Here is a 20,634-nt window from a genome sequence, read left to right as displayed (position 1 = left end):
ACAGCAGATTTGCTCGGTGAAGTGAGAGACCTTCATTAAATTCCAGTGAGTAGCCAGAAAGATCTGTCATCATCTTGCATATCTACCAACAGAAACCTGACTGTTTATCCCACATGTGAAGTGCAGCATCGATAAGGTATATTATATCGGTAACTGTTGTGATCAAATATGATAATTGTTGTGATCAAATACAAGCAGAGTATGAACTATCCCTCATTAATCTGCATAGCAATTTTACACACACACACACACACACACTACACACACACACACACACACTCACTCTCTCTCTCTCTCTCTCTCTCTCTCTCTCTCTCTCTCTGCAGACAATCCCTCATTACTTCATGACGACTGAAAGCTTCACTGTGAACTTCAAGAAATAATTAGTACATCATTCCCTCTCACACTACTGATGGCCCCTCAATGGGTGATTGAAGGTTGGAAAAGTAATTGGGCATAAACTTGCAATTTTATTGGTCACACTTAGAATCAAGTGGCAATACGTAGATCATCCAGTCCCTTCCCTAACTATACAACACATCTTGTACTGACCTTCATTACTTCCAGACACATCTCAGCTCCAGACCCAGCAAACACTGACATTTACCACTGTAGTTCAAAATAATATCAGCAACAAACAAATTATTAAAGTTTACATACAAAAAGTGACAATAGACAATTACTCACAGGCAAATAGTGGTTGTCAAACACACACACTTCAACAACACGTGAGTCATCACTGCTTTCTCAGCATCAGTGCGTGTGCCCATGCTCGCTCGCTCGCGCTCTCTCTCTCTCTCTCTCTCTCTCTCTCTCTCTCTCTCTCTATCTATCTATCTATCTATCAACAACAACAACTTGGTATATTGTATAAGCATGCAATGGTCTTTAGACCTTATAGTGTGTCCTTACATTGTGCCAATTTCATAAATATCAATCACTGGCAGTGCAAAAGCAACCAAAGCCAATCTTTACTGCACATTAGCAGCAAATGTTATGAACAAAATCACAACAAAACACAAAATAAGTTACACCTAGCTGAGTACCTTGTTTCTTCCACAGTTCAAAACAGTGATATTACAACTTCCAGTGGAGCACAGTAGTGCACTAGTAGTAAACTGCTTGCTCACTACCACTGAGCTGACCAATTTTGATAAAACGTGACACAGTGTAAAGACTCAGTTGAAGACTGGAAAATTAGCTGCATATTACAGTGCACAACAAATACTTCCTTATTGTTAAGGCATTAACTGTAACATTTATACCTAAAAGACAGTCACGTAAAATCATTGTAAGGAATTAATGAAGACACTGTTATAAGCCGATTCAATTTACACTTTCTAGCTGACAGGACAACTTAATTCCTAAGAAACCTTAGTTGCAAACAAATATTATTTGCACACAACACCAAATTTTATACCTACTTGGTTGTATGTTTTACAAATCAGTCCAACCATGATAATTTCAAGAGATAATTCGTCGAGCAACTGTTTTTTAGCTCGGGTTGCAGATGCTGCACCAGAAATGACACATCTGAAACCAAAACCACAAGCTGAAATATATAAGCATTGTGTTGACCTTTTATAGCAAGATTAAGCACAGCAGCCTGTAAAAAAAAAAAAAATAAAATAAAATAAAAATAAATAAATAAAAAATAAAAAAGCCACCAGCATACAGCATATGCAGTAAACCTCAAAAACACCTGAGGTACCCTCACCTGTACTAAAACTAGTGCACCAATCCAATTTTCTTTTCTTCATTGTAAATAAGAGTACTCCTGCATTTTTTTTTTATATGTCCCAAATCAACTGTTCCAACACTCTATGTTATCTCTAACATCTGTAAATAATCAAGACAGAAACTACTAACATCTACAATACACAGTCATCAGAAGAAGCCTAGAATTGAACTACCTAACAAAAATAAAAAAAGCTGTAACCATCATTTGCAAGTGGGAAGGAGTTTCTTCTTCAGTGAAACCTACAAATGAACTATCAATATAGCCATTATGGAAGAATGTATTATACAACAGGAGCCAAAACATGAAGCCCAATAACATGTATATCATTCTATTGTTTCATAGTAATGAATAGCTAAACAAGATTGGATGTAGTATTTTCAATTCTAATAACAAGTGTCTCTTTTTTCTACTGTTATTATATTAATAAGTACATTTAAGTATAATCATTTGATTAAACCCTCAGTAGATTTTGATGAGGGTGATCAAGGGCTCAGATATTCCCCCCCCCCCCCCCCCTAGATCCCTCTCTTACAGGAGACTTTTATGTGAGCTTAACAGAGGAGTATTGTGGAATTTTTAAAAACAGAAGGGCAGCTGATGTGAGGCATGGTACTGACTGAAAGCAACATAGTGATGACAACAAAAGCCAGACAGGGTTTTTCTTTGTTTGCCACAAGGGGAATACAGAAGCGCCAAATTCCGTCTGTCTGCTTTGACCCATGACGTCACCAATATGGCAGAAATGACCATTCTCAACATCTCCAATATGGCACATATGACGCCATTATACAAACACAAAAATACATATAAAACCAACAAATACATCTCCCTCCAAAAATATAATCAAACTAATGGGACCAGTGCGGGAAATTGGGGGTTTTTGGGTGGGGACAAACTAATTATACATACAGAGACACCACAATCCCAAACCACACAAAATGACGACATAAAAACACCACAAAATTCCCAAATTCCGCTACACTAACAATATCAACAGGAATCGGTCACTTCCCTTCACCGACATAGTTCAACTGCAATTGTCGATACCACAAAATAGAAACCAACTATTCCAAAAATTATAATCACACCGCAACTGTCGATACCACAAAAGCAACACCTAAAACAACAAAAATTGGTATCGGATGCTTACCAAAGCTATATACGTCAACAGCAGCTCACGATACCAAAACACACACAATTATGATGACACATTGGAAACAGACACTTCCCTTGACCTATACAGGTCAACAGCAGTTCACGATACCAAAACACACATAGCGACGACGACACAGTGGAATTGAACACTTCCCTTGACCTATATAGGTCAACAACAGCTCACGATACCAAAACACACATAGCTACGATGATAAATTCGAATCAGTAACTTCCCATGACCTATATAGCTCAAATACAACTGACGATACCAAAACAATTGAAATCGAGTACTTTCCCTAAGATACATACATCGACCACAAGTGCCAACACCAAAACATCAACCACCAACACATGCAGTAAATAACACCGAGCCGACAACACATAAAAACCCCACTGATCATCATAACGCGCAAACAATAGATCCATAAAAACGACTATTTACCACAAAAAAACTTCCGGTGCTATACACTAGGGCAGGCACCCCAATCTCTCTCTCTCTCTCTCTCTCTCTCTCTCTCTCTCTCTCTCTCTCTCTCTCTCACACACACACACACACACACACACACACAGAAAAACACAACCAACTCGCATATTCTGCTTGCATACACCACATTTCACTGTCTCCATCACAAGCCCAAAAAGTTGCAGAAAGTTAATGATGGACAACATGTTGTCCCCCATTTCAGCCCTCAGATGCACACTATTAAACTTGGGAGTCATATCCATACCTAACAAAAGAAGCCACAAATTGAATTAAACGACTTACTGCACGACAAACAGCAAACCAATAACATCAAATGACACCGCAATAACAAAAACACAACGGAAACTTAATTCTTAACTCACTGAAACCAATTTCCATTCTTCTATAACAGTCACTACCAACAAATGCACACTTCAAGCACCAACACCCAAATGAATCCCATACACCACATAATATGCAGACCATACACATACCACCAGAGGACACCACTAACTGCAGAAAGACAATATCTACAAAAACAACATACGCATAAACTAAACTCTACTCCGTCATGACGTCACACACAACAACACCCTTATGTCACGGATCAAAGCCGACGGGTGGGATCAGACTCCTCCTCTGACCCGCCACAAGCTTTAACATGCAATAAATGTCCATTTAAGCATACATACATAATCTGTCCTCCTCACATGAACACAAATCAGCTAGTGTACTGTCAAGGCAGTATATTTGGGTCCCACAATTTGGTTGCTGTTATTCAGTGTGACATCTGTAATCTAGTTTTGTTTGAAACTGAAAAATTTCTGCATTGTCAATTGAGAGTAAAAAAAAATTAATGTATATATTCATTAAATAGGAAACACAGAGAAAATTTCTATCTTATTCAATGTATTTCATTTCCATTCCTTTCAGTGTAAGTATGTTCCCTTCACTCTAGTCAGCTGCAGATCCCTTTACTCTCTTAAAATCTATACATAGAAAAAACTCTGATAATCCACATATAGGGTGAAGGCTCTAGTTTTGGCCACTACCCCACTTATGGCCACCTTGATGTCAAAGGTTAATTTTTAAGCTTCTCTGGAATACCAGCCAGTTCTACTATAGATTATTATAAACTTTGTGAAAGGCTCTCTTCATTTGTCTACATAATAATTCTTTTGTCTGTTTTTGTTTGGAGACACCATTTTGTGAAATGATCAGTGTTGCAGAAGCTGGGTTTTGCAGAAGTTTTCTTTAAGCAACACATGATCTGTTTTTTTGTATTTTACATGTTTAAATAAAACATCAGAAGAAACTTAATCTGTTCAGAGGTAAGATAAGACATTATATTTTCATTTCTTTTAAGTTTTATATCGCTCAGCCTAAAAACATGTTATCAAAAGTATGTGGCCATTAACAGATCCATATTTAGCCCTGGTTCTGTGTTATGGCCACGCATGTGGCCATAAGTGGAGACATATATGTATCCTGTTTTGGCCACTTCTAAAAACTGATACAAACACATCAATATTAGTGTTCTGTCCTACATTACACTAGGCTAATTTTATTTAAATAGGCTTATTAAAATATTTTTGGTATTTTTATATCAATATATACCTCATTGTTAGTATTGTCTTGGCATATCATACTAATTTACCTATGCTTGTAAGATACAAAATATGCAATAGGCACTATTCAAATATGCAACATTCTTTAACTAAATCTTTGTGCATTATTTATAGGAAAAATGAGTCAACCAAAGAATAAGAAGTTTCAGTATTCTCCCAGCAAAGTTAAAGATGCTCTAAAGGCTATTGATGAGGGAATGAAGGTTGCTACTGCAAGCAAGTTGTACAAAGTTCCAAGGACAACATTAAGAAACAAAATTTCTGGTGTATCTCCAAAAGAATCTACAGGGCACTGTGGTCCACATTCTGTCTTAGGAGAACAAATTGAAAAAAAAAATTGGTGGACTGGGTTTTGGACTGTTCTAGCATGGGATTTCCAGTTGCTAAAGAAAATCTCTGTGCATCTGTGCACAAACTTATTGAGAATGCAGATATGGAAAGTTGTAAGGCTACATTTACTAACAATCAACCTGGAAAAAAGTGGTATTATGGATTTCTTAAGAGGCACAAGGTTCTGTCACAAAAACATGCAGAATATATCAATAGGTCTAGAGGTTCTGTTACAGAAAAGAAAATAAGAAACTGGTTTCACGAAGTATCCATCACTTTAAATGATATGGATGTGTTAAATGACCCAAATAGAATTTTTAATATGGATGAAACTTCTTTTTTTCTGGCTCCTAAAGGGGAATTAATCATAGGTCCTCGTGGCCATCATGTTTATGAAGAGTCGTGTAACTCTGACAAAGATAACGTTACTACATTGTTTGCAGTGAATGCTGCTGGAAAATTTGCTCCTCCCTTAACACTGTTCAAATATGCAAGGATTCCAGCATCATTGGTGAAAGCAGCTCCTCCAAACTGGGGCATTGGAAAAACAGAAAATGGGTGGATGACAGGTGAAAGTTTTTTTGAGTATATAACAAATGTATTTGATCCGGTCTTGAAAGAAGCTGAAATTCCCCGGCCTGTAGTAATATTTTTAGATGGGCATTGCTCTCATTTGACACTTCATTTGAGCCGATATTGTAGGGAAAATCAGATCATTCTAGTTGCTCTCCATCCCAATTCTACACACATCTTGCAACCATTAGATGTAGCTGTCTTTGGACCTATGAAAAAAATGTGGAAGAAGATTGTTCAGAAATGGCGTTTTGAAAATAATGGCACTGAAATTTCAAAATCTGATGTACCTTCTGTTCTGTCACAAATTACTACAGAACCTAAAATGGTGGCAAATATTCGTGCTAGTTTCAGGGCCACTGGTCTGTTTCCATTTAATGTGAACAATGTAGATTACAGCAAGATAGTTGTTCGTAGTATACCAGCCTCAACCACAGTTCAGAGACATTTCTCATACATAGAAAAGCAAATTGATCCTGTCCTTCTAGATGAGTTCAGAGCAACCAAGAGAAGCAATCATGAGTGGGAAGGAAATCAAGAAGCATTATTACTTTTCAAGTTCTGGAGAAAAATAGCTGATGAGGTTGAAATGCATGGTGCTAGTGGTAACACTGATGACATTCTGACAGTTAGCATAGCGCCTCCCTCTGAAGATAATCAAACAGAGAATGTTTCACAAAACGCAGACAGACTTAATCAAAATGTTGATAATATTGACATATTTTCAACACGCAATTCAGATATTCCTTCAACACCCACCAACAGTCTTATTCCTGCAGATATATCAACAACCCCCAACAGTATTTCACATAATTCAGTTACTCCAATATCCAACCATAGCCCATCTTCAGTGTGTATCCAAGTGACACCACCAAAATCATTAGCAACAGTTTTTGAAAGTGTCATCACTTGACCAGAACCTAAACAACGAGGCACAAAGAGAAAGAAAGAACATACACCCACTGTTGTGACTAGTGACAAGTGGGTGGAATATCATGAACTGAAAGAAAAAGAGAAGCAGGAGAAGGAGCAGGAAAAAAGGAAGAGAAAAGCTATGAAGGAATTAAAGTCCAAAGAGCAGCACTTGCCATTCTCACACGTAGAAAAGGGGAAAACAAGAAACAGACAAGAGTTAAGTGATAGGCCAACAAGTTCTTCCGAGGAACGAGAATGGACGGACAATGGAAGCAGTTTCGATGACTATGTAGAAGGAGATGAAGATGAAATACCAGAAAATGTGAAACCATCTTCGAGTGAGAATTTGAAAGTAGGGGACTTTATTTTGGTAAAATTTAGTTTAACAGGAAATAGAAGAACAAGACCTGCAATTTTTAAGTAAGTATCTGTAATTTTGAAAGTGCTTTCTGACTCTGAATATGAAATTCAGTGCCTAAAAAGTTCTAATGTTCAGAAAACTTGTTTCGAATACATTGCAAATGATGTTTCGACTATAACGGGTGAAGATATTATAGGGAAACTGCCAGATCCAGTCTTGATGCAAGAAGGACGTTCATTAAAAACAAAGTTCCCTGGTTCCATTGATACTCGTGAGAAATAAACTTGTGTGGAAATTGATTTAAGTAATTACTGGGACAATTCTTTGCCTAACGAATTTTTTTTTCTGTTCATTCAGTTTCTGTACCTTTTACCTATTTGATGTATGTTTGTTGTCTTATATACTTGTATAAAGCAGAAATTACTTTCTGGCACATGGATTGACAATTATTTTAGCCATAGTTTTATTATAATATGAAGTGGCCATAAGTGGGGAAACAACTGGCCATAGGTGGGGTTAACATGGCCAAAACTGGGGAAATGCGCCATTTATTTTTCAATATTTTTTTCTGCTTTTGTTAAATAACTTAGAATATTTGTTTTTACATGGTTGTAATGTGTAGACTTTGAAGCAATAGATACAATTTTTTTAAGTAATTTGTATACTTTCTTCCTATACTAAAAATGTGGTGTATCTCGAATTGCCCTTAATGTGGCCATAACTGGGGCCTCGACCCTAACTGTTACCAGTGTGGTGAGATATACCTGATAATGTTGTCACCTAGTAACTTTCGAATTCCATTTATGCACACCATACGGGAAATGTGGCTTGATATGTCCCTCAGTGGGTATGCTAATTTTATCATTGGTCTATAACAATAACGGAGTAAAATAGTCATTGAAAGCATCTCTGAAGACAGTTCCTTTGGATCATTTATGAAATCCTTCTAGTTTGTTTAAATCTCTGAAACTCAGGCTAAGCAAATAAATTCGTCAAAACTGCACAAGTCCTCTTTGTACTCTATTTCCCTCACTTCTTCTTTTCTCTGGCCTTATCCCATGTCATTACAGGCTTGGCATGTTAATCTGGATTGAGCAATGTTAGTGACAAATGGTGATCAGATGTGTGTCCTTTCGCCAACCCTTCCCTCCTTGGGACGGATTCTTTGTATGCCATCTGCTTGCATCTAATATTATCCCAATGTGAAATTGTGTCAACGTTTTCAAAATGTTCGCGAGTAGTGTAACGGGACATAGGCAGCAGACGGGAGTTCAACTATCTGGAAGAGGTAAACCACTTGAAAACCACACCCACACTGGCTGGCACATTGGTCCTCATTGTATATCAGTTGGAAGATTTAATCTGGAGCAGGCATGCTTCTTTGTACTACACTTTCAAGCACAAACAGATAATTAAGCAGACAATGAGATTACAAAACCAACAAAAAAAGTTGCACAGTAGATTGTTTAAATTTTGGCCAGTTTTAAACTTTAGTTCATTACTAAGCCATTTACATAAGTCCTACCATAATGTGTCTACACTAGCCACGTTACTTGTTTGAGTGGCTAAGTGTAAGTTACAATTCCCACATGACAGTCCAGTGCTGTGTTTGGTTTTTGGGACACACAGCCCTAGACTATTGCATGCAAATATTACCTTGCACTTAGACACTCATAAAAACAATGCGGCCAGAGTACACACATTACAGTGTTAGGGTATGGCTTACATGGTTGGCTTGATAATGGACTGAAGTCAAAAGCTGGCCGCTACGTAAATAAAAACAAAATTCTGTGCAACTTTGATGGTTTTGTAATTTCATTGAATTTTACTAATGTAAAGAAACTTTTCCTCACAAATCAACCAATAAACACAGTCTGGAATTTGCCTTCACCAAATAAGGCAAACTACGCTGTTTCAACCTACTCTGATATGTTGTGAAAGCATTTAACCAGAACCACTTACACAGATCAGTGACATTTTATGGGTGAAAAGCAGGGATTAGTTAACATGATGCTGCAACAATAGACAGATGTGGTCATTAACACACAAAAAGAAATGATCAATGGTTGAAATTACTAGCACCAAGAACACAACAGAAAAATAAAATTCAACGAACTAAGAGGACCTGAACGGGACTCAGGGTTTTGGGCCTATAATGTCCATGTTATCAACATCTTGGAACACATTAATAACTTGAAAAATCAGACCACAGACAGAAAATATTGGTTTTGATGAGTGTATAAATGTTCATATTAAACATGCAATGTTTATACAAAAGAGGTCTGTAATCATACGTTCAGCCAACTCAAAATCGCACAGTAATCTTCCAGTGTGATCTATGCCTCAGGCTATGATACAGAATAGTCCGATACTGCAAACTTCATTTAACAAAAAGGACAGTTTTTTATAACATATTTCATTGACTTTGCCAACTCAAAACCTATCACCTATCAACCTAGCCTAGTTCAATCCATAACCACATCATCATAAAACAAAATGAAACCCTATGTATGTCTAGTATACAACACAAATCACAACTTCATTCCCTCAATGCATCATCTCCACTAAACCTATATCGGTCTTGTAAACAACACACACTAAGCCACCACCCACATTATAAACAAAATGTACAACCCTTATCTACAACTAAAACATAAAAACAAAAGCATCCCATGTCATCTACTTAACATATGACGACATAATACAAAAAACATTGGATAACTCACATTTTTCAGTAGACCAGCAAAAAATACAATGAATACCTATGTGCACTGCATTCACTCTGTCCTTTCTGGACCAATTCACATATGACTACCCAGGCAGTAATTTTCTGGGTATATTGTTGAATTTTGTAACTGCTCCAGGAAGAGAAATTCTTGTAAATAATAATATATGTAAACGAATTTATACCAATTTTATGACATTATCTGCAAAAATTTTACTGCAATAGGTCCTCAAGATTAGTCAATACTCAATACTAAATAACAAACAGAAATGATACTCTTTAATTCATTCTGGAGCATATTCTGATAAATCAACTACATATCATCATCTACTTGAGAAGAAAACCTATGTCGAGCTCGATATCTTGCTCAACAACACACAGTTAACCTCCTGTGACCACTTCTCCCGGTTACTACTGTTATTTCGGTGTTCTGTTGTGTTATTTCTGTTACATTCCTTTGAGTCAGTTGTATGACATATTTAGCATTACAACAAATAACTCTCATAATCTTTCAAGCAGAACAAAATGTTTCCAACATTTTAAACCACATTCATCCCCATACACACAAAGATCACCTAAGAGCTGACATGTTAGTGGCCACAATGTACAAAATGCTTAATCAAATGGTGAAGCTTATTCTCCAATTACTCATTTATAATAATGCTGCACAAATTTCATGCCTCAACAGTGGCTAAGACAACAAATGTATCTGGAAAGAGCAGAGATCAAATCACCAATCAACCACCCCAATATATTTATCTGTAGTTTCCACAAAAACTTGAATGCCAGGATATTTTTCTCTGCTCTGTTCCATTTTCCGTCCTAGCTGACTTGGGTGAGCATCTAACAGACAGAACTCGCAAGGGAAATTACCCATTGCACCTCCCACAGATTTAGTGGTAAAATGGTCCAGTGAACAGCCCATCAAAAACTGAACACAGACCAAGCACAAAAACAGGAAGAAGGTGTACTGAACTGTTAGAAAAAGAAGCAAAATAGAAAAAGTGAACAGTCCAAGCTTATGATGTGCAACATCGAGTAAATTGCAAGAACCACAGTGTCACGGTTGGATGGTCACAGTGTTGGACTCCAAAGCGGGAGATCCATGTACAAATCTCCTCCGTCTCGCTGCCCCCCCCCCTTATCTCTCTCGCACACACTCTCTTTGTTTCCCCCACAAAATTATGAACCTTCCAGGCGGTCACCGACACGTCTGTTCTCCTTCTGCAGGTTTGGCGACTGTTATACTATACACTGGTTATATAATATGAGTAGTGCACCGAATATATCACCATCACCAGTAAATGTGATGAATAGTGAGACAAGGCGAGATGCCGCATAGACCTCTTACAGAAATGGAAACAATGCACAGGAGTAAACTATGTTACAACAAAGGAATTCAAGAGTCAAAACTTCCAAAAAGGAATGCAAGAGTCGTAACATGCTGTACTTGCCTAGAATAAATAGGAGGTATGTATGCCTGTAGGTCCCTTCCTTACACCTCACTGTTGCAAGCAGATGTTAAACCATGACACAGACAAATCTGAATACGCTGAACAGATATGTCAATGACCAGTTTTGTGAAGTGAATAAATAAACACAAGTAAATAAATATGGTGCATGAGGGAGATTTGAACATGGATCTCCCACATCGGAGTCCAAAACCATGACCACATAACCACCACACCATGGCTATTCAAATTCACTCGATGCACATCTTGAGCTTGGATCGTTCACTACTTCTATTTAACTTCTTTTTTTCCCAATTCAGTGCAACTTCTTCCTGTTTTCATGCATGATCAGTGTTCAGTTTTTGACAGGCTATCCACTAGCACATCATACCACTAAATCTGAGGGGCTTGTGATTGGGAGTTTCCCTTGTCAGTATGCACATAGTTCTGGATGGCAACCAAAAATTCAAACTGAGGACTATGCCACAAAGAAGCGTAGTGGACCACTGTGTTTCAGCATGACTTAACCAATCATTTCTGAGGGATGCAATCATTCATAAGTAAGCAAACTACCGTGAACTGCTGTGGCTCTAGTAAAATTTTCAGAAAACCAGTGTTAGGTGTGGAGGCTAACAACATACTTTAAAGATAAGCAAACAGACAGTAATATGCACAGATTACGTATTTCTGTTGGCCTATATCATAAACAAACACTGTAGTCAAGATAGTGTATTATTACAGCTTGGCGTAGTCTAAAATAAAATGACCTACAATAGTACATGCAAATGCCAGACGGATTCAATCTGCATTGTCATTGACAGGCATTGAAATTTTATGCAAAGGAAGTAACTTAGAACACACCTTACAATTCACCAAACGGTACTGGTTAATGCACGTTTACCTAGAGTTTCTACAAAAGCTTGCCTTACAAACACATTTTTTGAGATTATTAATGACAAAAGTTAGTGACATTCTTACAGCCTACTAATGGCAGGCTTTTGGCAATGACACTATTGCAATTCTTTCCCAACACACCAGGAAAATTATTGCACTCTCCTCTTCCTGTTTTTAACAGTAAGCCCAAAGAGCACATTACTGGAGTGGAAGAAACAAGGAACTGAGAGAATTTTCTCTCCTTATCGAAAAGCGTGAAAATTTTGGCAACAAAGCTGATAGACCTACCTCTACATGTAAAATGCAATGTTCACAAAACTGCGAAGTAACTGTGAGAGAGAGACAATGATCTCAACTATAAGAACTGAAAATATACCACAACTGTTAACGCATTTCTTGAGATTTGACTATGAGAGTGATGAAAAATCACAGTACCGAGTGAGGTGGCACAGTGGGTAGAAACAGGCAAATATCGGGATAGTTTCTTTGAAAGGGCACATCCAACTTCGTTCCTCATCCTTCCCTATTCCGATGGGGCAGATGAACTCATTGTTTGGTCCTTTCACCCCAAATTTGCTTACACATGAATGGCAGCCACAAACTATAGCAAAAATAAACGACCACACACAGTTATGACATTCTCTCCGTTTCACAAATTAATGAGTGTGACTTCCAAACTTGAGTTTTGAGGCCACATAAGTAACCCAAAGTTATACTAATGGCGCAACAGAAAACATTACATGTTGAAAGCAACTACTGGGTTGAAACACATGAAAACAAAAACAATATATCAAAACGAAAGCAGCTTCTAATCAAGTGCATCGAATTCAAGATAGCATTTGTTTCTTTCTAACACATTAAGTGCACCAAATAGGCTACCACCATAAAACTGTATCTGTATCAGTATGTAACGAAACTTTCAGAGATGCCTAAGCACACTATTGCCACAATTAACACAAATCATCAGCAGCAAAAGTTATGTTTATTGGTGTGCAATGTGGTATGTACACCCCTACTGACATGAATCGGCTGTAAAAATTTCTAAGCAGTCGAATGTGGTATAAGAATCCTCCATTCACAAATACTTAGCAATCGTAAACTCACATTTAACCTATTACATTTGACGATAAATGGCAAACAGTCCTTACATAGCCCTACAAAATTCCCCAAACAAAACGTGAGTCGAAAATGTAGGTTAGAAAGCAATGGAGTAAACATTATTACAGAGCATTCGGAAATTTTTCACGTGTTTGTCGTCTCAGCGGAGCTGTTTAGTGTTTAACTGTTTTATGACTACTACTGATAATCCAGCTTGAAGCAAATTACTTTAGATCCGTGCCCCACAAAATAAACAAAAATTTCGTCAATTACTTCAATGTGCATCAGAAGTCTACAAGCAAGGAGTAAACTTTCGCACTGATATAGGAATAGCCATTCATGAGTAATATTCACCAATCACGAGGAAACAGGTTTTCAAAGTCGGAGCACTTCTGTTGACACACAATACCAAAAAATGTATCGTGTGCGGACCAAACAATATCATTCAAATGGATGCAAATCATCGATACAGAAATGACCAGTGTTTTTAACAAATCAATAACACGAAGAATGAACACAAATTGTTTTTGTGAGACAGCAGCACCGAACGACAGTATATACAACGACAGATACAATATCCACCACTTGACCACATCCGTGTTTTTCTCTTAAAGGAAGCTTTTCAAAATTACAACCAACATATAAATAACATGAAACAATAATACACTCACCGCAAGAATACTTTTTCCCTCTTCTTCAAACCTAAACACAAACGAATCTGTTACAACGTTGAAATTATACAAAACAAATCATCCTATACGAAATATGGCGTCGAATGAAAAACAAAGACGTATCAAAACTCCAATATGCGATTTCGAGCTATATCGAGACAATTCAAGCTATGGTATCGATATGGTTCTCAACTGAAATAAGAGCAAAAATAAACAAATAAGACTTCAAGAAATATAATTGCTTATAGTTGTCCATATACTTCAGTCGATCATTCCAGTAACATTTATGGCTATTTTTTTGTAATAGACCAGAGATATTATACTGATGAGATGACTACTTTTAGAAGACTACATTTCTTAATAATGGCTGAGATAATGTCATGCGAGATAACGCAACTGTGAAAACATATTTTAAAAAATTAGTACGTAAGTCTTAGGTGCAATTTATCTCGAATGAAAACTATTTTGAATCACCTCATGATCATCTTTACGCGTAAAACAAATAAGAAACACCTATTTGAGTAGAAACATCTACTTAAGTAGATAACATAAACTGAAATTATTTACAACTATAATTCTGAAATTTGTACCTGATACAGTGGATAACATACTCGTAAAATGTACCTGATTAATCAGGAGTTGACAAACATCAAAAATTATCAGGAGCTGTCAAATGTATGTAACAAACTTCTGACAATATACCACTTAAATTTTTCACAATTCTGTTATAGTGCTGTCCCTATTATTTTTACAGCTGATATCTATGTTCTTTTATAAGAATATTGTCTTTTCACAACTCATGATTAATCAGGTACAATTTAAAAATATATGTATTTTAAATCATTTTAGTCTACATTATCTACCTAACTTAGATACTTATCAATGTTTTATTTTATTGTTAGATCCGCAGATAACCATTAAGTGACCGAAAGTGGTTACCATGAAAGATATATTACAACTGAGACTGTTACAATAAGTATTAGAAAGATATGTGTGACTGTAGGCTTTCCCGGTGTAAACTATTGATCAAGGTTTCTCGGTTCTCCAGCAGGGTGGTTGTGTTGATATCTCGCGACGTTTCGGGAAGTGTCATAGTACCCATATTCTTCGCCGGAAGATGGGTAGTATGACACTTCCTGACACGTCGTGAGATACTAACGCTACCACCCAGCTGGAGACCTGAGAAACCTTCATCATTATAAAGATAGTTTTGTAATGGAAAATGTGATCTCCTACAAAGCATTGTCGTACATAAGCTAAAACTTTTATGGGTTTGTGGATAATCATGAACAAACTATCACTTGAATTTCAAAATCTGATTAGAATTCCAGTTTCTTTTGGTAATTAAGATTGCACAGTAGTTAAATTTGTTACACTCCTATGATGTAACTACAAAAATTTGCTGCACTCTGTGCAATTTTACTGCCACCGTTAAAATGAACTAAGTGTAAAAACTTCAACGAATATTATCGATACTACGTATAAAAAAGAGTCAACCGTGTAAAAACGACGATAATTATTTCTGTAATAATTTAATTTCTGAGTGAAATAAAACTATTATCAGAGAACTACATTCATAGACAACGACAATTATGATTTATTTTCGTTATCTGTGATAATTGTGATTCAGTTCTTCTTCCTGTGCTAACTGATGACCTGTTTGGAAATGAGATGTGTAAGGTATATAAGGAGACAACCTGTAACTACATTGTTAATCATTACTTGAAAAATAGAATCGCTGTTGTCTAGACATGGATTTGTATTTATTTCAATTGTAATCCAATCTAATTAGTGTTTTTAAGTGTTAATTTTTAGCTCCACAGTTAGCAGCGCAGCCATTAGCGCTAGTAACTTGTAGTGGACTTTACTAGTAGCTGCTATAAAAAATATGAAACATTTTTCGTCAAGAATAATTTTAAATGCTAAAGAATAGAGAACAAAAGGATTAAAGACTTTTATCTTAATATATTAACTTCATATACAAGGGATCGAGAATAACAATAGACAAACAGTTGTGTAACTAAATGTGACACTTCTGTCACTCAATGTAACTGCGTTTTCTCTTTTGATGCTGTCAATTGTCAGGATAGGCATTCTAAAGCATTCTGTCAGGGTGAAAATATTAAATAAATTTTCTCTCTTAACAACATGTGGGCAGGGTGGGTTCTTCCTTGGCTCGGGTATGAGGTCGAATGAAACATCATTTTTACATAAGATAACTTTTATTGAAGATTTGTACAACTGTATCTTATGGGATGTTCTGGTTCGGAGAGCGGCAGCTGTGTCGTTTGTGAAGTCTTCTGCTGCGGCAGCGGCGGCGGCGGCGGCGGCGGCGGCGTCTGATTACGCGTAGCGGTGTGTATCTCGTGTCGCCGTCTCACCCAGTTGACTGGAGACGCGCAGCGTGAGGTGGCCCGTTTAATTATTGCGAGCGAAGTCGTGCATCGGATGGTGATACCTTGGATGTGGCGTCCCAGTGTTTCTCTTCTCTAAGCTGCCGCGTGTGTTGTGCGTCGACCAGCGGAGCGCCGTGGCGGGGCAAGGCCAGTGTCCCGAACTCGAACCACGGACTCCCGCTTGCCAGTCTTCGGCTGTCAGGTCTTCATCCCAGCTCACAGGTGACTGCTGAGGTGAGGCCGTCTCCTTCCCGTCCTCACGAGTCACCCAGGTACCTAAAAATGAGACTTCAAATACCTTTTACTTCTGTCTTCTGGCGCCGCGGCTGCTGCTTGCTATTCCATTACAGCGGCGGACTTGGTGCGTCTGTGCATGATGCAGTCTCTTCTTGCATGATGGTCTTCAGCACCGAAACTGACTGAAAACTACTGCTACTCTTCTTTTCTTCCTTCGTCTCTCGTCTCCGTCTCCATCTTCGTCTTCGTCCCCGTCTTCATCTGTCGGGCCCACCGCGTCTCGCGTATTTATTCACTTCAGTTCACTGGAGGTGAACGACTTCACGGCCATTGCCTCTTCTGTCACGTTGAAAAGCTTCTCGAAGAATCTTCTTAACGTCGGTCATTGGCTCTTGGAATGTAGGCGAGGGCCTTTGATCACATGTGACGGCTGAGAAACACGTGAGCCGGTTATTGCCTCTTCTGTCACGTTGAAAAGCTTCTCGAAGAGTCTTCTTAACGTCGGTCATTGGCTCTTGGGATGTAGGCGAGGGCCTTTGCTCACATGCGACAACTGAGAAACACGTGAGCCGGTAGGGCGATGCCCTGACGGCTGAATCGACAGCGCCCGCTTATGTGGAACTTGCTGACTTCACGGTCATTGTCTCTTCTGTTCTGCTGTTCTGCCCGCTGTTTGCGAATATGTAACTCTCTAAACTAAACCAAGTTTTTCATTTATATTCTAATTTCTACTTCACTTTGATTTCACTAATTTATTTACCTAAGTACCACTCAACATTCCTCCACCCTTCGGAGAAATTCGCCCTCGATTTACCACTCAACATTCCTCCACTCTTCACACGGAAAAAGCACAAGCAATGAAAACTCTCGACTTAGAAGACTACACACGCTTCACATTAAGTATGTGGAAAATACTTTATCACTTTACAAAAGCACTGTACGGTCATGAATCACATAGTTCTTACATAAATGGTTGTAATAAGTGTAACAAATCTTGATGACAATGAATAAACAAAAAATAGATTTTGCACTTAGAAAATTACATAGCAACAGCTGTTTAATCTACCCTATACTAATGCAAGAATATCTATTCTACAGTATTGTTTATTTTAACAAGAGACTGTTTAATAAAGAATGAAGTACAATAAACAAAATTAATACACTAATGCTCGAAAGTAACTACTGAAGTACACCAGTTAAGAGTGTGGTATCCAGTTAACAGGGATTTGATGAAGTGGTATATTATTATTTGGCTTATTTTTTCGTCTTAAATAAAATAAAACTGTACAAAGCAGAAACACCAACACAAAGGTTTCAGATATACCCGTTCCTAGCATTATAATTTTAGTTTTGCGTTCACCTTTTAATTTTAAGACATGTTGCATCATAACATTGGCATCAATTTTGCATTGCTGCGAGTTTATGAACATATCTAATGACTTCAGAAGGGAACTGTCAAGGTAGTAATTGAGGTAGGATAGGTTTTGTGTAGGAAATGCTTGCATGGCGTTTTCTGAAAAAAAAGGCAAACAACATGGTTATGGACCTACAAACCTAGTAAAAACAAAAGCAAAGAAAAGAAGGAATACATTGTTAACTACAAGATCTACATGTTTCTATGTTCAACTTTTCTTTCTTAAAAAATAAACCATTATAATTTCTTAATTATTTACATTTTTATACTGTCCACAGTCTACTAAGATTCAACTAGGACATTCGCACCCTTGATCGAAGATTTATGGTGCCATGTCTGTATGTTGTGCTGGCGTGGCCACTCTTTTTCCTTTATGGGAACTTCCTCCACCCTTCGGAAAAGCAGACACTATTGTTGAAGGAATTACATCTGGAGCACCCTTAAAAGGTTTTAAACGACTTGTATGGACAATAGTAGTTCGGGTGGGCAGTTGCAGTTTAACGTTGACTGGTGACGTGATCTCAATAATTTGGTAAGGACCTCTGTAGTTTGTTACAAATTTCTTCGTTTTTCCTCTCGCAATATATGGAGTTGAAAGCATCACCCACTGACCGATTTTGTAATTTGGATATTTAGCTTGGGCATTACCTAATCTTTCCCGTCGTTCCAAAGCCTTTGTATTAGATTTTTGAACCTTTTTCCATACATCCTTCATCATTCGACTGAAATCTCTTACTGTTTCTCCAACTTTTTCGTTTTCTGCCTGATTACATCAAAAGGGGACGGCATTTTTCTCCCATAGACCACTTCATAAGGTGACATGCCAGTTGCTTCATGCGTTTTGGCGTTGTATACCGACACGATTATTGGTAAATAAGTATCCCAATTAGAATGTTGTTCGTTAATGTAATAACTAAGCATCTTGCCAATTGTCCGATGAACTCTTTCTGTGCGCCCGTTGCACTGAGGGTGTAACGGAGTTGTGCGTAATTTGCGTATTTTTAATAAGTGGCATAGCTGTTTCATTAATTCAGACATAAAATTAGATCCCTGATCTGTGATAATACCTTCAAGTACGCCAAATTTAAGTATCCAGTTGTTAACTAAAGCTTGGGCAACTGTATTTGCTTGCTGATCTGGGAGACTCACCATAGCTAGATAGCGTGTAAAGTGATCTATAATTGTAAGAACATACTTATTACCAGCAGGTGTTTTATGAAATGGCCCGTAGAGATCCAGTCCACAGATTTGAAATGGACATGAAGCCTCGGGGAGCCTCTGTAAGGGTATTTTTGAACGAGAAAGTTCAGCTCGTTGTGCGCACGCAATGCAATTACGAACGTACTGCGCAACATCCTGCTTTCTGGTTTGCCACCAAAATCGCTCTGCTACACGTCTTTCGGTTGTTTGCTGTCCCCCGTGTCCTGCAAGGATATGATCGTGGGCCTCTGCCATTATTTCTTGTCTAAGGTGATGTGGAAAAACAATTCGCGGTCCAAGTTTTGTTTTACGGCATAATACACCATCTTCAAAGCAAAATTGTTTCTGAGTTGCGTATTTTTTACATTCTGTATCCTCATCTTGTGCCTTTCTCCAGTCCTCAGTATCTCGGCCTGTTGCTTCCAAAAGTGCTATTTTCCGACTTAGGCAATCTGCATTCGTGTGTTTTTTGCCTGGTTTATGGATAACTTCGAAATCCATTTCGGAAAGACATAGGGCCCAACGGGTAAGACGACTAGATGGATCCTTTAATCCAAGCAACCATTTTAAAGCTGCGTGGTCTGTAATAACCTTGAATTTCCTACCATACAAGTAGCATTTAAAGTCTTTGATACCATAAATAACACTTAACAATTCTTTCTCCATTGTGGAATAATTTCTTTCTGCCGTTGTTAGTTGTCTCGAAGCGTAGGCTATGGGGTGTTCCGCGCCATTAATATTCTGACTCAAAACAACTCCTACTGAATGACCACTTGCGTCACAGGATAAAATAAATTCTTTGTTATAATCTGGGTAGGCTAATACTGGACTGTGTGTTAACTTATCTTTAAGGGTTTGAAATGCTGATTCACAATCTTCAGACCAATGAAATTTTGCACCCTTTTTCAATAATTGGGTTAAGGGTTGGGCAATTTCAGCAAAATTTTGAACATATTTTCGGTAATACGATGCGAGACCAATGAAACTTTGTACCTCCTTAACGCGTTGTGGTGTTGGGAAGTCCTTAACTGCCGAAATTAATCGAGGATCTGTTTTAATTCCTTTTTCACTAATGACATGCCCTAGGTATGTAACCTCTGTCAATGCAAAACTACATTTTTCCATATTTAATGTTAATTTAGCTTTTCTAAGTCTCTGGAAAACGTTACGAAGAGGCACAGCATGTTCATTAATGTCTTTGGAGAATACAATAATATCGTCTAGATATACACAACATTGCTGAGTTTTGAGTCCTCGCAATACTCCATCGAGTAGTCTTTGAAAAGTTGCTGGTGCATTTTTCAAACCGAAAGGCATTCTTTTAAATTGCCAGTGGCCTCCAGGGGTACAAAATGCTGTTTTATGCCTATCTTCAGGTGCAA

At 37.8% G+C, this 20,634-nt stretch overlaps 1 protein-coding gene across 5 annotated transcripts in view; it reads right to left on the bottom strand.

Annotated features, from left to right (window-relative positions):
* The window catches only part of LOC124797847 (poly(A) polymerase type 3), a 196,748-nt gene extending 182,612 nt beyond the window's left edge, over positions 1–14,136 (bottom strand). For 3 of the 5 annotated variants that reach the window (XM_047260902.1, XM_047260904.1, XM_047260906.1), the window contains exons 1-2: positions 14,006–14,133; positions 1,425–1,533 (exon numbers count right to left, since the gene is read on the bottom strand). The gene's annotated coding sequence lies outside the window, so the exon portion shown is untranslated. Of the gene's footprint in view, positions 1–1,424; positions 1,534–1,717; positions 1,840–14,005 lie in introns of all 5 variants that reach the window. The other 2 variants (XM_047260903.1, XM_047260905.1) reach the window with 1 other exon arrangement.
* Between the last annotated feature and the right edge of the window lie 6,498 nt (positions 14,137–20,634).

The sequence above is a fragment of the Schistocerca piceifrons genome, chromosome 5, assembly GCF_021461385.2.
Source record: "Schistocerca piceifrons isolate TAMUIC-IGC-003096 chromosome 5, iqSchPice1.1, whole genome shotgun sequence".
In the NCBI taxonomy this organism is placed as follows: Eukaryota; Metazoa; Arthropoda; class Insecta; order Orthoptera; family Acrididae; genus Schistocerca; species Schistocerca piceifrons.
The sequence above is the reverse complement of the archived record's forward strand: the minus strand, read 5'-3'. Positions and strand labels throughout refer to the sequence as shown.